Raw genomic sequence first — 23,136 nt, 5'->3', positions numbered from 1 at the left:
ATTTCCTAAATCTAAATAGCTGTGAAATAAAAGCATTTATTTATGTAATAACTTTATTATATAATCTCCTGTAGTATCATAGTAACCTTTTTAGAGTGCTAACACGCATCCTTGGGGACAGATATTACTAAACCGTTGCATAAAGTGTTGAACTGGCACATTAGAGCACCTTTGAGTAGGTTTCACCTGTTAAATAAATTGTGTACTTACACACACACACACACACACACAAAGGATTTTAATACTCAATAACTGATCCTCATCTCAGATGTTTTCTCATTATTGTCTTTCAAATCTGGACTGTATGTACTGTTCATTCTTATTTGATTTATTTTATTACTGACTGTTTAAGTGCACGACAAAGGACAGTTATGCAGACATATGTAGCCTTGGTGGGACTCTTCTCATATTGCCCCCCCTGCTACTAAGATTACACCTTGGATAGTTCGCTGATTTATTCTACTGCCTTCTATCACTCCTCTTCAATTTCACTCTCAGAGATCTTAAAAGATTTAAGAAAGAGATGACAGAGAGGAAGATTCAATTGTTTTTCTTAACATTTTAAATTTTAGGAATGTATGTCACATATTGCTAAAGTTATCTTATTTCTAAATGAAAAATTATTTAAAAAAACAAATTGAATTAGAATTTTTTTTGTGTTATTCAAATGGTATGAAAATGCCAGGCAGTTTAGTAATGGATTAACAGATTAGTCTGTAGTATTGTGGTACAAATTATGTGAAGCACTGTGCTGGACTGGTGTAGAGCAGGCTGTGATATTTATGGCCACCATTGGGTTATTGTCAAGCTATGAGGCAGTGACAAGCAGATGAAAAATAGAAAACGAAACTAAGGTGAATAAAAGTGTTTCCCCCCCTTTTTTCCTGATGTCATTGTACTGATAAAATTAGAATTCAGCACAAACCTTTTATTTTAATTTTTATGTTAAAAAATGTTTCTGAGGCAGGGCATGTCAGAAAAAGTCTGAAATCCACTAGAGTGAATCTGGGGCAGCAGTCATCAATTTAAATTTAAGCTGATTGTGTTATTTACTTTCACTTTCTAAATTCTACCTTTTATACAACGATTGTTTGTGATTGCATTACTGCCTCAGGGACTAGGAAGCTTGCAGTCATTGACTAATTTTGCAACACATGAAAGAGCACTGGAAGAAATAATGAGAGGCTTGCTAAAGGGGGCAACACTATCTTATGAGGCCACATGAGACTATCTATTGATAATTTTGTTGACTAAATGATTGAAAGCTATTTTGTTCTTGTTTCTCTGTTCAAATATATCAGTGTAGATAAGCATGGTGTTGTTGTTTCATATCTTTCAACATATCTGACAAAAAGTACAACTATCCTCTCAAGTAACATTGTTTTTGTTGTTGTTTTCTTGTTTTCTTTTTCTTTTTTTAATCGATCGTACCTACAGTGGGGAAACTAATTATTAGGTCCCCTGCTGAAGTTCTAAGTTCAGACACATTTCAGAAATGATCAGTCTCAGTTACCCTTTATATATCATATAAAATATCAATTAAAAATCTAGAAATAAAATAACATAGAAATTATACATTAATTTGCACATCACTGAGTGAAATAAGTATTTGATCCCCAAGCAAAGCATGATTTAGTATTTGGTTCAGAAACCCGTGCTGGCAAGCACAGCAGAAAGATGTTTCTTTTCGTTGGCCAACATTTTATTTCGGGAGGGATCATTATAGAAACTCTCTAAATCCTTTAGGTTTCTTGGCTGCTTCTTGGCAACTCAGAGTTTCAACTCCCTCTGCAGATCTTTCATAGGATTGATGTCTGAAGACTGGCTATTCCACTCCATAACCTTAATAAGTTTCTTCTTTAGCCAGTCCTTTGTTGTTTTGACAGTAATTTTGGGTCATTGTCATCTTGGATGACCCATCCAAGACTCGTCTTCAGTTTTCTGGCTAAATACTGTGAAGACCGAGACATTTACTGTAAAGTCCTCCTGTACATTAGCATACAAACAACCCAAAAGCATAATGTTTCCACCACCATGCTTGACTATGACTATTTCACTTCTTCTCAACGAAGTGGGTTGAGCTGCTTCCTAAGCCTTACAAACTCAACATATGCCTTCTCAAGCAGTGGGATCTTGTGGCTGCTGCAAGATTTCAATCCATCATGGCCTAATGTGCTATCAACAGTGTTCCTGGTGACTGTGAGCCCTACTGCCTTTAGATTATTAGGAAGCTCTTCCCATGAAGCTTTGGGTTGATCACCTATCTTTCTCATGATCATCTGCACACTATATTTCTTCCATTTCTCAATAATTGCATCAGCAGTTGTCACTTTCTTGCTAATGTGTCTTTATTTATTTTTTTAAAGAGCTCAAATAAATCAATACCCCAGAAAAGAAGCAAATTTTTAAATCGCCCTCTCTTTGTGTGAGGTCATTTACTTTTTGAATTACATTTATAGCCCAAAAACCTGTCTACAGATTAATTGCTAAAGACATCAGCAGTCACCTCTGTCTCTTTCTGAAATACAATGTTATGATTTCTCACAATTTGAAATCTGGGTGACAGTGAAGAGTGTCAAAAATAATGGTCAGTCCTGTCAAGGTGACTGTCGATCAAAAAAATAAAAATAGTGGCATTTCAGAGATACACGAATGGAACGATGGGACAGGGGTGTGTACACAGGTTGTGTTTTTTTTCCCTCCTCTCCATCCCACCTCTCCTCCAGTATCTTTGGAAAGAGCTCAGCTTCCATCTGTATCTGTTCATCCATTATGCATGACCAATTTACAATGTTTAGAGCAAGAGACCGAGGATGGACAAAGAAAGAAAGATAGAAAGAAAGAAAGAGGATTTATTTAATGGAAAGAAAGAGAGAAAGAAATAAGTTTATTTAATGAAATTGTAAATTTATTTAAATTTATATCTGTATTAGTAAGGATAATCAGGATATTGGAAATGTGGCCTCGTTTGTATTACTATTCATAATGTATGACCCATTTACACTTTTATTTATATCGGGGGAGAGAGAGCAAACTGAAGAGAAAACTATTGCCATTCACTGCCTGCAGGCGATCCTATCTTGGAGCATCATTGGCAAAAGTCTGCCGTTATTGCTTACCTAACACACTTTGGTGTGTGGTTGTGTCTGTGTGTATTGGTGACAGTAATGACCCTTTCTCCTTGAAACAGATGCCCCTAGCAGATGTCATTCAGCTACTGACAGAGAAAGTCAATATGACAATGAATTGTAGCTCAGCAACATACTGTGCCCATCCACAAGAGCTTCACAATTAACCTAAAAAATAAAAAACTAATAATAATCAAATTATAGCACTGACTGTTGCTGATTTTGGCAATGCAAGAAGCTGAAAGGTCTTTTTTATTAGGGGGGAAGGTGCTTCAGCAAACCTCAGAGAACATTGCTGTGAAGGCATACACTTGCTGCATTTCCGCCTTAACAAAGCTATTAAATTTATCAAGGTGTGAAGATCTTGTACATAGGGACTCAAGGCGTATGTTTAAGGCATTTCTAGATTTTCCCTTAGCGCCTTTAAAAAGCTTGCTATTCTTTAGACTGTCCCACATGGACGAATGAACAATGAAAATAACATCTTTCTGGGTTACCAGGATATGTATCCATGCATATATTTTATATAAAATGTGTCGTTGCTGTTTACTCCTCATCTAATGTATGACAATGCAAGAAGCTGCAGGCTGCTGCTGTCAACATGTACATTACAAGTGAGGTGGGGATGTTTGAACTGTGCCCTGAGAGGATATAACTTTAATTTTAAAACACAACACCACTGGATAAGATGTCTTGTACACAATTCTCAGAGCCCTGCACACCCACACAGGTGTTTTCAGTTATTGAGGTAGATTTGAGTTGAGTAGAGCTCTGCTGGGAGTTAAGGTTTTTAAAGGGGCCATAAAACTAACAGGAAAGTTAGGGAGCTGTCAATAAATTACAGTCTGCAACCACCCACACAGTCCTAAAAGAGGTCTAATCAGGTAAAATAACTAAAGACAACTGTAGGTTAAGCAGATGTTTGTCAACTGACATTTACAGATACCAATACAACAAGAAAGTACAATACAGTGAGATGTCTGTCTACCATATATTATGTCATACAGTAAACAAAGGTTAGGATTAAGATCTAAAGTGTGATATAAATTAATTGTAAGTTGCTCACTGGCACTAAAAGCCCAGAGGAAAACATGCCTGGTAGTGCTTTATTTCACATGCACATGTATGTGCATTAAAATGAAAAGAAATAAACCAATAATATCATATCTTTTACCAGTTATCAGTTCAAAAGAAATGACATTATAAATGCTCCCTTCATTTCTGTCTGTCTAGCTCGGTGTGGCTGTGCTCTCAAACATCTCTCTCTGTTTTGTTTTCTTTTTTTGTTTTTGTTTTTTACCTCACTTTACCCACGTCCTAAGCAGTCGAGTCACAGAAAAAACAAATCTTATTGGTTATATGTATTATAGATTAGCAGAAAATTGGCTGCTGCATTTCTGATATCCTTAATTAACAAATTTCGATGTTACCTTCTCCCCTCTTTGGTCCTCCTCCTTCTCGAGCCATTTTCTCCTTCAGCTATTTGAAACTATGATAGCAGCAGTGATGACACACCTGTGCCTCAGTCAGTGTATGGCTGTGTGCAGAACAGATAATGGCAGCGTTACTGTGAGCACCGTGCCTTAGAACTGGACGTAATAAGGCCCGTGTATAATGAATTGTTGAACACAGTTGATGCTAGCCTGCCTGCGGGCTGTATCTCGGATATGGCATGTTAGCACATGGCTGAACGCTCATGAGTGCAAATGCACTTACACAAATTCTGCTGCAGCCAAGTCTATCAAGAGCTATCCGTGCCACACACACTGTCACCTGAGAACATAAACCATCAGCACAATCACATAACACAAACAAATATCTGGTGGGACAAATGGCTACCGTCATAGCTGGACTGGCCATCGGGCATACCGGGCATTTGCCCGGTGGGCCGCTGGCGATTTTTTGTTTTTATGGGACGATTGATTTTTTTTTTTTTTTGGAAGGGTATAAATAATGAAAGGTGTTGGATTGGCCAATTGGTCATGATCGACTCTGGGCTGGACCAATTACAGCCGAGGAGGTCGGATGCACCCTCCCCCTTGTTGAGCAATCTTATAGATGAACTAAAGAAAATGGAGAACAAAAAAAGGAAAGGAGGTGCAGAAAAAATTAGGGCCAAAAAGAAACAAGCCCTTCAGGCAGACGCTGCCAAATGTGTAAAAATAACTGAATTGTTTGGTGGTAGCTATGGCATAGCTTCCACAGATTTAGCAACATCAGCAAGTGGTGGAGGCCAGCAGGTGGATAAGGGAAAGGGGAGGCAAGAGGAGAGACCCGAGGCGGCCGCCGGTCATAGTGGCAGAGGAACTGAACTTCAGGTAAGAAGTTATGACCTGCTGTCTGTCTGTGTCAGATATAAACCAAGTTTAGTTGTAGTTTGTTTTCGTTGTGCTGACTTTTTACAGTCGCTTAGAATAACTGGTAATGCGTACTAGCTAGCATGACGGAGTTTATATACTGCTGGGCGGGTGCTATGAAGTTACTGATAGTAAATTTTATTTTATGCTTAAGGTTAGTTTCTCAAACTCCTCAAAATCTTAACAAATTGTGCCAATCCTTACATGTTGCACCAGGCTGATTTATCATCAAAAGTGGAGAAGTCTGTGACAGAGGAGACAGAAGAGCAGCAGAGAGAGAAATAAAAGAGCAGGAGAGAGAGATGGAGATGGAGAGATGACTTTATGTCATCCATGAGGGATGCATTTGGCATACGTTTCACATATTATAGCCCAACAAGTTACTTATAGCAATTTAAATACGAGCAATCAGTTTTTGGCAGACACTTTTTGGCACAACACCGGCTATTGCAGTTAATAATACAACAGCTTCTTGCCATTTTTTGTGTTTCTTTTTATCGCTGTGTAACTGAGTTCAATTGAAAGCCTGCGTGCTAGTACCTCTTGCCACAAGTTCCCAAAATCCTTTGCGGTTTTATCCCTGAATGACGTCACATTTTTGGTGGGCCGGTCTCTAGTCAAAATGCCCGGGCCGATTTTTTGTCCCAGTCCAGCCCTGGCTACCGTTTAAACTAATTATCAGGGTTTGAAGTAAACAGCATTTTAGTTTCCTCAAAGAGTAATAATTCATTTAAAACACACACTAACTTTATACTTTGTGATTATAGTCTTGGAATGGACAATTCACAAATGCAGACATTGAGTTTTAGTCACAAGCTCTCACCCAAATGCTGCATTACAGATCATTAACTCATTTAATTAAAACTTTAAAGGCATTCATTTTGATGCCTGTAGTTTGAAAATGCCAACAGGAGCAATACTTGGCTAACTAATTCATTATATTAATATACTTTCTAAATTAATTAGCTAACTTTCATTCCTATAGAAGGACTGAGTAGTTTGTTAACTGATCCCTGAGAATTTAGTGCATCAGGATAATTGATGAGAGTTAGCTTAGAAGTCATCTTCCTTCTTTTTTATTTAGACCTAAACTCGTATAACGTAATTACACATATATGAGATTTTGTTATTTTGCTATTAAATATCGAAAAAACTTATTGAACCCAAGTTTAAGACTTTACCTTAAGACTGTAAACAAAAGATGGTCATATTGACTTTACAGACTTGTTAATTAACGAAGATGTGTTTGTTTGTTTGTTTGTTTGTTTGTTTGTTTGTTTGTTTGTTTGCTCTTATTTTTTAGGAAGCTTGATATTGTTAACATATAAGAATAAAACAGAAAATCAGTTTACATGTTATGTAAAGTAGACAAAATTTGATTTAACAGAATATTTATCAAATAAACACTGAGAAATTTTTTCCTATTTCATGTGTGTGCTGAGACAGGAGACACAATGTGAACTAGTTATCGTTATTGCAGGCTGAAAGATGCCAAACAAAATTCACCTATTTTCCAAGCAGAATTTTATGCTCAGAAATTCGACCAACCGATTAAATTATAATTTTATTTTTTTTTTGCAATAAAAGACATATATGAGGGAGGGTAATGTTTTTTTTTTGATGAGTAATATGAAAATGTAATTTGTATTGACTCTATATTGTAGATTGCAATATAAAGCGTCATTTGGAACTGGGCTAATATGATTCAGTTCCACTTAACCACCTTGTTACGCACGCAGGTTTGTTTTCTGTTTTCCAAATAGCACTGCAGATTTCATCATATCAGCTGAAGTGATTTCATCATGTTTTAACTGCCAAGAGGGATGCTTTCAACCTCTTCTAATAAAACCAAGCCTCAGCACTTTTAGTGTCCCTGTCTTTCATCCCAGCCTCTCTTTGTCTCTGTTTCTTCCTGCCTGTTGATGCCTGCTTTTGAAGGCGGAGAGCTAAATATAAAGAGAGAATTTGTTTTTGTTGTTTTGAAAGACAAAATGAAAGCAAGGTTGCCACTGGCTACACTGTCAAATGTCCCAGTTATCCTGTTTGTATTTGTGTAAGAAAATTACCTTTGCTATGCTCATCTTTTTTTTTTTTTTTTTAAGTGAAAAACTAAATTCTTTGCAGTGCAAGGTAGTAGCTACATATAATGTCATTATGGAACTAGTCCTTTTTCATAGTGCAGGAATGTCTTCTGGAAATGGTTGGTGGGTCATCAAAACCATAAGGACAAATGTCAGTGCAACGTCATCAAGGGCTGTCTATACATTCAGACAATCTCAATACATTTAGCAGAATTTTGCAAAATGTCTATTTAACGTACATTGCTGTAAACAAGCAGGGTCTGACCACACCTAGACAAATGTCTGTGCCTTTTTTTTTTCATCCCAGGAGGTTAATGCCAGTTATGGCTCTTCTAACAGGTGTGTCACAAAGATAAACACAAAGCATTTTCATAATTTTGTCTGTGCATTAAAAATTATTCAGTGACTTTAAATGTTTAAACTGTGTTTAACAGCCTTTTAGAATCTTTCTCAAGTAATGAACTGGGAGTGAAGACCATTTATAAATTAGTGTGCCATGGTGCTAACACCAGAGGAAAATGGTATTTTTGTAAGAAAATATCTGTGATGTGTATCTATGAGAGGCCAGAAGCATTGACAAAGCTACAGCTTTTAGCATCATGGTGCGTTGTACCATGTTGTTAGACAAAAAAATCCCTAATCTTTGACGTTTCTCCTCAGAATACTGTTTTGCTGTTTTTCCTCAGTTTCCCACTGGCATTCAATTCAGTTGCAATCTACTGACTGCCAGGTCCATAGCATATGATTCACATCATTTCATACTCATCAAGCCATTCAGTGCAACCTCATGCTCTGGATTGGGGCATTATCCTCCTGCAAGACAGCTCTCTGATCAGGATAGAAATGATTACTTACAGGATAAAGGTGGTCAATAATCACTGGACCTAAACTGGGGTAGCAAAGCGGCATGGCCACCAGATCCACCCAGAGGTCAAATATTATGGTTTTTTTCTTTACCTTGTTATCTATATTTATCAAAGCCAAGGAGTAATATTCTCAGAATACTAAGAGCATGTATATTTCTGGTAAATGGGCTGTAATTTAGCAGCATGTACATACTACATGGATGTCTATATATAACTGTGGCCTCAAAAATGAGCATGCAACAGAAGGGCAACTCTCACAGAGTGTAGCAATGCAGAGATTTCTTGTTTTCATTTTACATTATAAAGAGTCATAAAAGAATAAAAAATTTTGTAGGACAGCTAGTGTGTTTACTGTCAGCTACAGGCACTGTAGACTCCTTTGAAACTTTCATTTACATTACTCAGACAGTAAGATGGGGAAATATAGAGAATAGAGAGTCACTGAGAAAAGTGAGTTCCATTTGTGTGTTTCTTTCAGGCTTGAGGCCTTGATTGTATTCACATCATAAAGGAGAATAATGTGAAATATGCAACACAGTTTTTCTATTGGGAAAAACGGAGGCTGAACGAATACAAATAAATCAGAAAACTAATATTACAAGAACTTGCGGTATTAACACAGTTTTAAATGCATCACACAAAGATTATAGAGGAAAAGAGTTACTCTGAAAGTGTTTTCTTCGGCTGAGCAAAAAATGCAAGAGCTGTAATTAATAAATCTCATTACTCAACAATAGTATGTTAGTCAGCAGTAATAATGTTGTTGTTTTTTTGTTTGTTGCGAGAAATTATGTATTTTGTTATTTACTTTGATTGCACCTATTTTTTTCCCCAGTTTTTACAGATGAATCTTGAATCTTATACCTGATGTTTCAGTTACATATAACTGGATCGGTCGGTCAGAGCTGGATAGCCCCAAAACTATAATCTCAGCTTCCTCACTTCCTAACAGACTGTGTTTGACAGTCATGTGGGTCTGTCACCTCAGCTCTCTGTTGTTCATTAACACGACCTTTGCACACCAAATATGTGCTCTAGATACTTACCACGTAACTGGATGAATAGAAATGTTTTTCTTTTCTTTTGCATTTTCATGAAGGACCCTCGTTTTCATGATAAAGAGACAATAAACTGAAGATGAAACTGAACTGGCCTAAAAAGACAGAGTAATGTTTTCCTAAATGACTGTGTTAAAACAACAGAGAAAGGAATTAGGTGATGTTTTCTTTGTTTACACCAAAGATAAGGCTGAGGTACAGCTGTTGTCTGTATTTTATTTGTATTTGTTTTAGGCTTCCTGAATGCTCGTCATTAATAAAGATCTGATGTTGACCTGCTCTTAAAAAGAATATGAGTGTTTCCACTGAAAACGCTAACTAACCAAATCCACATCATGAGGCTGATTTTGATTTAGGCCCCAAAATGCTGGAGTATTTTTGTGTTTGGTTTGCAAAAACACAAATTTTCTTAGAGGTTTGTCAATTTAGCAGCATTACACACATTCATTCACAAATTACTGAATGATAATAATTAATGGTTTTGATCCATCTGATACTGAGTGGAACAAAACCTCTTTCACAAAAGATAAACTTTTTTATGTATTAGAGTGTTCTGAAGTTTTAACATAATAGTGATTGTGTTATGGACTTCTTATGAGCATGAATGTTATGTGTACTAATCTATTTTCTATAAAATATTCATGTCCACCAAAGGAAGAGCACCAACTATTATAATAGTGACCTTAAATCCAAATAAACGAACACAAATATAAAGACTGCAGGAACCAGTAAAGCAGTTTTCATTCCAGTAAATAGTTACTTGAATGTTATTTTTATTACTTGTGTCAGGTTAATTTGAGAATTCTGGAATGGCGTTTTCACAGTTGTTAGCGGACTAAAGATAACTCATCAGGTTCTTTAAAACATATTTCTACTAAGCTAAGAGTGCTATATGTTGCTGTAACTTTGAACTTGCCAGCACCTGGCAACAAAAATAAAGATAATGTGACTAAAATTATATCACGAGGCAGAGTGCAACCTCAGTCCACTATAACGAGACATGTATTTGATGGCATAGTGAGTTGTATTTTTTAATCTTCCTCTTCCTGCAAACGGAGATGTCAAATATTGCTGTGTGAGATAAACTTCAAACAAATGTGATCTGGTTGAAAAAGGAAGAACTCTATTTCCAGAGCTCAGAGATATTCAAATGAGTGTTTGTGTTATGCTCCAAATGTCACTGCTTGAAATACACAGAGAAAGCTTTTGAACTTGTTCTCAGAGAAGTATGTGTTCTTTTTTTCCTTATTTTTGTGTGCTTATGTACATGCTATTATATATATTTTAAACCAGCTAAAGTTAATACATTTTTCACATGTTGACTCACAGCTTAAACATTATGTCATTTCTGCTGTAGCGGTTCAAAAGTTACAATTATGTTATGTGTTTATAGTGTCGGGGCTCACGGCTCTCACTGTTAGACTTGTTTGTTAAATCATATGACAAAACGAACGCATTTTAATTAAATTTACATACATAAATCATGTTCTTACACACTACATTCAGGCTAAAAATTAATGGGCGGAGTGACAACATAAATTCATCCTTACTTTTCATTCATTCATGAACATTCTTCACCATCCAAAAAGAACTGACAGTCATTTTATAAGAGCCTAATTACAAGTGCTGGGTAATGGCAGTGACATTTGGGTGACCCCATATATCCTGCCTATAATCACATTGCCTGGAGTAAAATAATAGCTCCTGTACAGAAATATAAAATTATTACTTGACATGAAACATAAACCAAGGATGTCCGTCTTGGCTAAATGATGAACACTTGGCACAAAACATTCTGGTACACAAAGTGAAAGTTCACAACCCTAATTGGGAGAGGTGTGAAGTCAAAAGATGTTTTGTTTCAGGTACTTGTACTTTACCTGAGTATTTATTTTTCTGACAACATTTCACTTTTGCTCCCTATTTTTAAATAAATATCTATTCATTTCTATTCCATACATTTAAAAAATAAAGTTACTATTTTAGACATTTAAGACATTTGAACAGAGTTTTTATTTCACATTGCATCAAAATATCAAAACGGAGGAAACAGTAACACATCAAAGATAATCTTACAGGTGTGTCCTTCATCGGGGCTTATTGTATGCAAAGGAATGAAAGAGGCAAGCCCATCTCATTTATGTATCATTTATAGTGTTACTGATTATATTATAGTGTTAATGGGCCACAATGAGTGAACATGTCCTTAAGTTGTGGTCACAGTACTTTAATGTTTAGGTAGCACTTTGGAAGAAGCGAGGATGGAGGAAGTAACATGTTGTGGCAGGTAATCTCAAATGCAACATTTCTATCAGCTCAACAAATATCACTAAACAAACTTTCTGTGCATTCTGTCTCAGAGTGTGTCTGCTAACTACAGGTACAGCTACTGTATTTCCCAGGGAGACAAAAGAGTGTGAGATAATGTCACTCACATGGGCAGAAAGATGTAAAAAAGACAGGCAACAAGTGAGAACGAAGAGAAGTTACATTTAAAGCTAAGGATTGCCGAGTCGCACATGATAAGCTGGAAATGTAACATCCATCCATCCATCCATTCGCTTCCGCTTATCCTTTTCAGGGTCGCGGGGGGCGCTGGAGCCTATCCCAGCTGTCATAGGGCGAGAGGCGGGGTACACCCTGGACAGGTCGCCAGTCTGTCGCAGGGCGGAAATGTAACAATTACATATAATGATTTTTTTAAGTAACATATTTTGTCTGCTCTGATAAGTTGTGTATTTTCATATTGTGAAACATTCTGAAAAACAACCTGAGGTATGCTAACGTTGTATTACTCAAAACACTTGGCAGTTAAGTGCCGGATTAACAGGTAAAAAAAGTGATTTGATTTGATTTGATTTAAATCTGTAGTGTGATGCATTTACATGTATGGTAAAACGTGGTGTTCGCAGTCAGCGTCACATCAAGTGTCGCAAAGACAATGAAATGAAATGATCAGATGAGCAGACTCATTTTTTTTGCTTAAATTTGTCACCCTCTACAACATAAACAACAGAAAATAGAGCTTTTTTTCAAACTGATTTTCACTGCTTGAGTCCTACATAACAGATTAGAGTTGATTGCGTTCATTAGAATTAAAATTTAGATTAGAATAACATTTGTATTCCCATGTACTAAAAATATTGTATTATTATAGTAATATAATACAATGTTCAGTTATTGTTGGAGAAAAGGAGCCGGTATAAATGTCCTCTAATTTTGAGTAAATATATCAGAGGCTGTATCTCTGAAAAAGTTTATTCCGTACTTCAACTTTTACTTTTTTTTAAATTGTAAGTATCTGTACTTCTACTAAACTAAATAATGTCTGTACTTTTGCCACCTCTGTAATTTGGTCACAGTTACATTCTTTATAGATTCTCATAGATTGTGGGTTTCTACTTCAGCATTGTTTCTAGGCAACATATTTGTTGCATTAGTAAATGTTTACATTTTAAATCCATTTTAAGAAATTTGATGCGTGTTGTGAGAAAAACTCAAATGTGACACCCATATGTGAATGAGGAACATTGCATTCTGGCACCCTGGCCATTAACACGTTGTTATACCAGCCCTTCTTTTTCTCTGATGGCTTTCCTCAAGATTTTGCTCCTGGCTGAAGGGATTTGCACCAATTTAGCTACAAGAGCTTTAGTAAAGTCAGGCACTGATGTTAGATGATAAGGTCAAGTCAGTTAAGTGCTGCACCAAACTCAGACCACTATTTGGTTTCAATGTCTTCCGAATGTTTTCATGAAGCAGTTTATTCTCTGGATTATTATCTTATTGTGTTGCTTTAAGATCATCTTTATGGAAGCCGTTGGTACTGATGTATGTTTTCATACATACTTTACAGCTAAATTAATTTAAGCTAAAATAGTTTGTTACTAGCTTTTCAATAGCCAGTTTGAATATGACATAGAGCCCGCTTCTTAAGGCAGTGTTTACTGGCTGAATAACTGAGTAGCTGACCATTTTGATTGTTATGCAGCTGCAAACTCTAGGCGATTTGCATGAAGATATTATTGTGTGTATGTGTGCATTTGTATGCATTAAAAAAGTATTTTATATACATACACACACACACCTATATATATATATATATATATATATATATATATATATATATATATATATATATGCACACACACTTTCGTTACGTGATAGGCATCCATTTCTTTAAGTATGTCCCTTCCTCACCTCTCCCTTTTCTCCTCTATCCCTCTGTCTCAGAATGATAAATTGATGTCTGCATACATCTCCATATTTTTATAACTGAGACAACACCACATCTCCCCAACGACACCCACATGCACTCCACATCCACAAGGACACACACACACACACACACTGTTGATTATTGGCACATCAGAGTACCCTGAAGTGCAACCTCGGTGGAGCTGAGGGTAGATGTATATGTGTGAGGTAGAACCATTGTGTTTTATCAGTGTCTACAAGGCTGAAATGTTGCATGTGTACAGTGGATGCATTCTGTTTGTGTTCCTGTGTATATGTGTGTGTGTATGTGTGTGTGTGTATGTAAGGCAAGGATGGTGTATACTATGTAAGAGGAACCGCATTTCAGATTTACTGTGTGTGCACATGCGTGAGTAGGTGTATTTCTCAGGGACTCTGGTGTGAGATTGGTAATTGATTTTCCAATCTGTGCAGCCTGTGCCTCAGTCACAGAACTGGATACAGCACAGGCTGGCGCCCTGTTAGCATCAACCAATAATGCTGCACTGTAGATAAATCTGTTGGTGGCAGAGACAGAAAGACAGACTGCAACACATTCTTCATACTGAAGTTTCATAAGCTGTTTCATGGAAGAGTTTTACTTTGGCACTATTTAACTGGCTTTTTTAAAATTAAGTTTTCCTAACTGAAGTTCAGAAGTTTAAAAAAAAAAACAGGAATTCACAGAACACGCTAACTTCTCTCTGCCACCAACTATGAGTTCAAAACTGAAAGTGTCACCGTTTTGTTCGCAGCCCTCCTCCATACCTACTAATTATTATGTTCTTAGATTGTCCATTGTATTCAAGGGCCATCTGTTTAAACATATGAGGAGTTTAATTTATTTAGTGCTTTTTTATACATAACAAACACTTTCTCTGGGTTTAAAAATTCAGTTTTTACTTAAAAAAATATTTTCCATCTTATTTTCTTTTTTGTCTGTAAGTAGTGTATGTTAGGGCTTTCAATACATTATAATGTATTAGTGGTTGTTGCTGTAAAAAAGACATCAGAGTTGCAGCGTATTTACAAAATAGCCTGAAAAAAAAAACATTTAACATAAATTCCATATTGACTTATATTTTAAAGCAAGATTCAATCTTTAAATGACTAAAACTGTTGTTAAGATGACACATTTTTTTAAAACACTATGCATTTACAATGACATCTGCAATTCAACAACATTGATGATCTGTTTTTAATGGCACACAGCAGCTATAGTGCTTTTCAGCTGTTAACTGTGCGAATTCATGCATTACCAAACACAATGTTTGCTTCCAATCCAGTAGCACATATAGTAGTGGAATGGTCTAATAAATACTATATTTGGCCAAACTTTAATAATTTACAGTAGAGCCAAGGTCACAGCTTCAACTGACGTTGTGACAGCATGATGGGGAATCTTCGGGTAGCCTCGTTGTGAGTTTATAATAGAATCTGAAAAGACAGCAGAAACCACTCATTGTCAGATATTCTTGCCTGTGCAATGCAGTTGTGAAGTTAAACTTTCATCGTATGTATGTGTATTATTTGGGTTCTTATTTAACAGCTTGATCTTGCTGGAGCATGAAGTATTTTCTTTGCAAAAGGGAATTCTTTCTTTGCTGAATTGCTCTCTGTTAGCTGCTACTGCCCCAAACCTTGCTCTCTCTGCTTCATCTGTATCACCTGTTACTAAAGTGTGGGCTCTTTTGGGAAGAATCATTACAGGTTGCATGTCTTGAGTTGCACATTAGGGACTAACAGCTTTCCTTTTCCCATCTGGATCTCAACATTTTGGCCTGGATGTTAAAGTTGCTTTATGTTCTCTTTGAGGTAGAGTGTTGTATGCTTCTTTGAGGTTTCCTGTTCTCTCTCGGGTCTTGAGTGGTTTTACGTTCATGGAAACAATTTCTATCCATGTGTTACACACTTTCATTGGGGAGCTTTTAATTGCTAAACTCAGAGGCTCCTGAAGTTTTGACATGAAAGAAATGACACTGCAACACTGCGATGAATATTATAGACAGAGGAACCACATGTTGACTGCTCTTCACGTTTTTTCTATTTATTTATTTTTTAGCTGCAGCTGGAAGAAAACTTAGAAGTTGGACCAAAATGCTTGTCGGGGATCACTTTCTAAGACCTACAGAGATTCATTGTACTGTGCAAACTATAGTAAGACTTTAGAGCTGTTTGTGATGGTTACAAAGGGAGATGAAGGGACACAAAGAAACAAGGGGAATGTTTCTGTTTATTTGTCTGTGCTCATGCACCCTCCAGGCGATGCAGCTATATCTTTCTACAAGCACACTGTGCTTCCCATAAAAGTAAAAAGTGCCTAAAACTCCTACTTGAAGATTAAGATGGGATAAGAATGATAATCTTGGGAATTACCACAAATCCTGTGTTTCAGCTAAAAGGATGTTTGTGTTAATATCTAGGCCTCTGAATTGTTTGTGTTCACGTATCTGCTGTTATATTGCAATCTATTAAGAATAGATTAGTCTATTTTTTCTGTATTTTTACATGATTCACACATCACTTCTTCTGTTTCTCCCCCGACAACTTCTACATTAACACTAATTAAACTCTCCATTTCAATCTTTGCGTTCAGTTGGTCATGCAATAACATCCCAAGTATAATTATACTATCTAGTTATTTCTGCGCTTTCCAAAATCACAGGCTATCTGACTGGATGATCTTTAAATTATACAACATGAACTTCTTTTAACTATCACACTCGCATATTGCTTTTACACTTATACGGTGCTCTCAGGGGGTACTACACTCTGACAGGAAAACAGAATATTGCTCATGTGAAGTAGGTTATGTAAACACATGGAAGAAGCATGAAGAAACATTCTGTACTTTTCATTTTTACAGCCTTTCAGTGGCTTAATAGGGAGTCTCATTCAAGTTGCATACCTACAACTCCATTTCATTTCGCATAGAGGTTGTGCTGTTGGTGGCATCATCTCAATACCTTTAAGATGTGTCAGATTAAGCTGATTTCTATCTGGCTTCATTCATTTAAGACATCTGAAGCATTAGTTTATTTCAGAGGTTAGGTCTTCTAAATCCTGTAGCCCCTCGTAAACTCGTAAACAAAGTTCACATTATGCACACATATCCATCAGAGCATGCTTCCTGCATTTACTTTTTTTGAAAGAGGTCCCCTTTCCACTCTCTTTCTGAATCCTAACCTGGATCCTAACCTCCTTAAAGGAGTAGAAATAGACTGCTTTAAACATAACCGCATGTAGAGGGAATTTAAAAATGTTACCTAACATATGTGTTCATGCTGTGAATGCAGAAAATGTGAAGGCAGAACACACATGGCATGCCTGGTGCACATCTGACAATCACAAACCAGAACATGCATGCTCATATTCTCCCTTCCTCAGTATTTCTTGTGTATTCTCACATCATTAAATCACGCAACAATTACTTTGTGGTTTAATATATAACAAAACTGTCCAGTAGTTCTATTTCTTTTGGTAATTTCATTAAAATGTTAATTTCATGGTTAATCACTTATAAGGTCAAAATCAATGATGACAGTAAAATAATAGTTACATCTATTGTATATCCTCTTTCCCTGATATGACAGCTACATTTGAAGGTGTGGTTACTGTTTAAATGATTAATCCACACCAGAAAATAACTCATAATAGGTACTAACTAACAGAAAGTGGTCTTCGAACACTTTTTTTTTCTTCCAGGAAAAGTCAACAGCCATAACTTAGCTTTTAATGGTCATCATGGTTGCCATAGTTGGAAGCACTTGACTGTTTAGACTGGAATTGCATAGCTTTGAGTTCACATCAAATTCTGAGAGAAATAGAAGTTGTAAACTTGTGATGTCATATTCTGTTGTGTTCGAACTTAATGCCAGCATTTATTGCTGATTGTTTCCAAGGTTTACAATTACGACAACCTGAGCCGCTGATACAAGTTAGGATGGATCCAGGCCTCCTTGTTTTTTATGATAAATTCTGAGCCTACAACCCGAATGTCACAGCAGAAAGTGAGACACAAAACAGGCAACATTTGTTCAATCTTTTACTGTCCGGTTTGGGTGAGCATGTATGAATTACAACCTCAGTTTCTTATTTGACAGGAGTGGTACCTAGTGTTGTCTTCTGCTGCTGTAGCCCATCTGCTTCAAGTGTATTCAGAGATGCTCTTCTGTCAAGAATAGTGAGGGAGGTGGACTCAAACTGTTGAACTTTTACCCAGCATCCTCCGTTTATTTACAGGCAATGATAATGCAACAATATCTTGAAGTAATGATCTTTGTTTAGATCCATGCTCAGGTCCACAAACAATAATCCACTCCTCCCTCTTGGAACATGCTAATTTCCTGCACAGATGAGAAACAAGGCAAATTTTAATCATGAGACTAACCAACACCAAACAGTTCAGAATATGGCGCCAACTGCAATAACACTGTTAGTTCAGTGATTAAGTGCTAAATTAAGGCCTTTCCTCTGTTTAAGTAGAACCAGGGGAATGAGGAGATGAGGTGTGCTCATCAACTGCAGGTGCACTGGAATGAAGGGTGGGAATCCCACCCCTGCAAACAGAGGCATGGTTAAATCAAGCATACAAAAACACATTCACAGGATAGACAGAGAGAGCAGAGGAGGAGAGAAACAGAAAGAAAGGTAAGTCAGACCAGGACTAGTTGGAGGATGATGACATCTTCCACATACACTGGTTGTAACAAGTGGTTATTTGAGTTCCTTTCCTATCAGCTCAAAGCTGTCTGGCCTTTCAATTTTGACTTCTGGCCTTGACAAGGTATTTTAAACCCCATAGATGATGGTGTGAGGAAATCCCAGTAGTTTAGCAGATTTTTAAAATATTCAGACCAGCTTGTCTGGCTTCAACTATCATGCCATGCTCAGTAATATAAATCACCTTTCCTTCCCATTCTAAAGCTCAGTTTGAACTGCAGTAGTTAATCTTGAGCATTTCTGCATTCCTAAATGTACTTTTAGTTGTTGCCATATTTAACAAGCAGTACAGCCGGAGGGTAATAAAGTGCCTGTGGCTCATTAAAAGAAGATGATACATGGATCTGAGTATTCAAACAATTATGACATGAACCGTGGCATTCTCAGCATTATATAGAATAGTTACAGTAATGGTGATAACTACAAATACTGTAGTAGTAGTAGTAGTAATAATAATAATAATAATAATAATAATAATAATAATAATAATAATTAGAAAAATACATAAGCAGTGCTTGTGGTAATATAAATATTAGACGTACTCCTGCCTAATTTAACAAGCAGACAAATGCTACATAGAAATATGTAACATTTATAACACTTCAGGGAATTAGCTGTTCAAGGATGTAACATTTTTCTCCATCTTTTACTATTTTTTTTATTATAATGATTAACTGAAAAGATGCCTAAACAGGCCTATGTTATATACATATATTAAAAATACTAATTTTCCTTATGATGCCTGAGGAACAAAAGACAGGAGAAACACCATAATGTCGTTCACAATAACCAATACATTTTTTGTAGTCTGCATGAAAAATGCGAAGCTAGAATAATTAATTATGTTATCTTTTGTTTTCCTGAATCAAACCCCAGTGTGATATGATGCTATGCTTTAATGGTATCAGGAAGCCATAGTATTAAACCTGCAATATATGACATGAAGGATCAGGGCACATGGCGGGAAAACATAAGAAATCACTGATAATTGTATCTTAGTACCTTTGTACATAAAAGTCAGAGCAAACCAAATACATTATTCTGTCAGAATCCTCTTTTTACTGATGGAAAAACGGTGTCCAGCATCACTAGAAGTGCATTTATGGCCTTTTTGGAAAGTTAATGAGTACCTGTGTTGTAGTACAGTTAACAGCTCTCCAGCAAGAGGCAACAAGAGGAGTGTGTTCCTGTGGGGTCGTGTTGGTAGATAGCTGCACCAATCCTTTTTAGCAATGTATTTAAAACTGAAGCAAAGCCTAACTTAACATGAGTACTTACACAAAATCAAAAGCAAACAATAAGAAGTTTACATTTTTTGTGTGTCTGAAATTAAACAAAAAATTTATTAAAAAAAGAAAACAATGTACCTTAAAAGCAAAAAATTTACTCAACTACGTGCAGTGGAATAGTTCCTTTTACCTCTCACTCTCCTTCATTCAGTCTCATCCATCTCTGCTTCCTTCTCACTTCATCTGTATAATGGTAATCATTGTGTTTACATGGGGCTAATAGAGTGATAGTTATGCATGCTATGCTGCTGTTGCTCGTCATTTAGCTGAGAGGGCCACTTGACCAATACTGACAGCGCACAAGCTTCAATTAAAGCAAGGGCAGATGCAGATGTATTTCCACACACACACGCACAAACACAAACACCAACAAACACGACCTAAGAAAGACAGAGAAACATCTCAAACACAATAATGCACACATCAAACACAACTCAGATACCTTCACTGACAGCTATGCATCTAATCGCATGAATCAAAAGACACACAAACACATATCCACACACACATGCTATTATCAAAGTGCTGCCACTTGACAAAGAGTAGTATTACTAAAAGGTTTTACCTCCCACACACTCATAGAGGCAAGGGCAAAGTGTGTGTGAGAGCTCTTGTACCTTTGAAGTCATTATGTGTTGCATACACATTTTTTTTTTTAACGCGGATGTGTGTGTGTCTGAAGGTGTGTGAGTGTGGGCGGGCATCGCAGACATTTGTGAAGGCTCAGACAATAGCAAAAACTTTTACAATAACTTTATCTCCATTTACAGTATAGTGTGTTCTGACACGTGTGAACAAGAAAACAAAGAGGTTTGCACAATCTCTTTAAAAATAGTCTTTAAGAACACATTTTTTGAAAAGTTGGAACTTCATGAGAGAAAATGATACTCTCAGGTTTGTACATGCATTGTACTGATGTTACATTAATAAAGAGATTATACACAGAGTGAATGAAAACTTCTCTAGGATTGTAATTTGTCATTTCTGAACCATAGTTAAATCAGTTGTTCTTGAAGCTGCACTTTGTAATGGTGTGTTGGTAAGAAACTTTTTTCCCAATAAATAAAATTCTTAGTTTTATTTATTTTGTTTTTTTACTGACTATACTGACTTTTTTTTTTCCTTTGTGGAGGACACGGCCAGCAATGATTGCTGTTGTCATTGGGGATTATTCTTGGTCTGCGATAAGGCCTAGGAAGAACATATCAAAATGACATTTCAATATGTTAGGATATGGTTTCCAAGCACTGAGTTATTACTAGATAATCATTGTTGTTATTAAAAAGACTACACCATATTTGTAAAGGTATCAGATTAACAGATTAACAGAACTCAAGAGATTTCCCACCAGTGACACTGCATATTTTTTTCTTCCTGTTTTTGCATTTGCTACCTTTGAGCATTTTAGTTGCTCCCATTTAAAAAACAAAAATTAAAAAGGAAGCCTTATACTTCTTCAGCTTTAAAAACAAAATTTACCGTGATACGATGTTTTCCCAGAAACCTCTTCACATGCTCCGCTGGTGCGGCACACAGTTTTATTCGTGTGTGTTTTCCCTTGCTTGCTATTGTAGTCCCCTTCTTGAAATATGCATGTGGTAAGCACAGGTTTTGATCATACTTCTCACCATGCTGAATGGTGGATGAGGGTATAAGTGTGTGATAAAGATCTTGAATTGTTGCACTCTAAAGGTACTTTTTGTACAAACACAAATAAAAAAAGAGTTGTAATAACACCTTTATAAAGTAGTTTGTAATACACAACACACACACATGCACTGCATACAATGCCATCACCAGTGCAGCCCTGACCCCTCTTTTGCTCGTCTCTCTTCACTCCTCTCCTACCCACTTCTCATCTCTCATCCACAACTCTCATCTTCTCATCCTAACCCCCCACTCCCCTCTTTTCTCTCCCCTTTCTCTTTTCAATTTGCTTTTTTAAAAACACATTTATTTTTCCCTGTCTTATCTTCTCTCTAATGTGTCTTTCCCTTCATACATGTTAAGCAGCACATTAATAAAGTATGCTAATATTGGAGCAATGCTATTTTCTATCATTGTGTGTGAACAAGCTGTTCAAGATCTACACATATGTGCAGGGTCAAGAGTGCTCACGTGCACATTTTAATCTATCAAATGATGTAAAAAGCTTGTTCAGTATGAATATAACATTCTAATAGTAGCACTTACCTTCATGCATCTGCAGTCTTGCAGACTAGTACTTAGATAAAAGTGCTATTTTCATACATGTTAACAGGTATGTGGGCAATAAGTGTTTTCTTATCAGAAAAATACATGCACAGCTCTGACTAGCTGCCCAGAGAACTTCCTGAAATGTGTTCTAAGCTGTGCATCCCTGACTCATAGTGATTTTAATTCACAGACAGACCTGAACCTGAGATAATTTTACCCTAGCTACCCCGGTTAACTTTAGCTAGAGAGTCTAGAGGTCTGAGTGTTAAACATTTACAAATAGAAAAAAAAAAACATCAATTCATTTGAGAAATTTCCACACAAAACAGTGTATATACGTGTGACCAATGGGAGGTACTATTTAAACAGGAAATGAGCCGTAGGCATACAGTCAGTTTACAAGGGTTAATGCTAATACAAAACAATCTTTCTATACATGTAATAGTAGCATAAAAAAACTATTAAAAGATCTACTTTATTAAATTCATTAAAAACTATAAAATTGTACTATAGTACAAGGGAGACAGGATAAGCGCTGCGGGGAATATATTAAAATCCAACACCATGTGTCATACGTTGAATGCGCAGCCATGTTTTTTTCTTCCTAAAGGGGTAAAAATAACTTTAAACATCTACTGAAACTAAAGCAGTATGTTTTCTGTCACCTACATAGTAGTAGTAATGGTAAATGGTAAATGGCCTGCATTTGTATAGTGCTTTACTAGTCCCTAAGGACCCCAAAGCCCTTTACACAACCAGTCATCCACCCATTCACACACACATTCACACACTGGTGATGGCAAGCTACATTGTAGCCACAGCCACCCTGGGGCGCACTGACAGAGGTGAGGCTACCACCAGTAGGCACCGGGTGAAGTGTCTTGCCCAAGGACACAACAACCGAGTAACTCTAACATCAAGCCGTCTTACAAAAATTAAAAGGCCAAATAGCACTGCTTAGACCCGTTATACACACAGCTCCAGATTCACACAAGAGATCAACTAATTACTTAGAAAGGGGGAAACCCAGCCCTATACGAGGGGCAGTTTCCGGACTCAGATCTCAACCGTCACATATGTGTATGCAAAAGAGCCGTTGTCTATAGGGTACTTTTGAATTAACTATTTTAACAGTTGCTTATTCACACCTGAACTATTGACATTGTTGGGAAAATCAGATATTGTTTTCTCACAGGTAATGCA

Source organism: Aulonocara stuartgranti, assembly GCF_965226115.1.
Source record: "Aulonocara stuartgranti genome assembly, chromosome: 13".
NCBI lineage: Eukaryota > Metazoa > Chordata > Actinopteri > Cichliformes > Cichlidae > Aulonocara > Aulonocara stuartgranti.
This window is presented reverse-complemented; position numbering follows the sequence as displayed.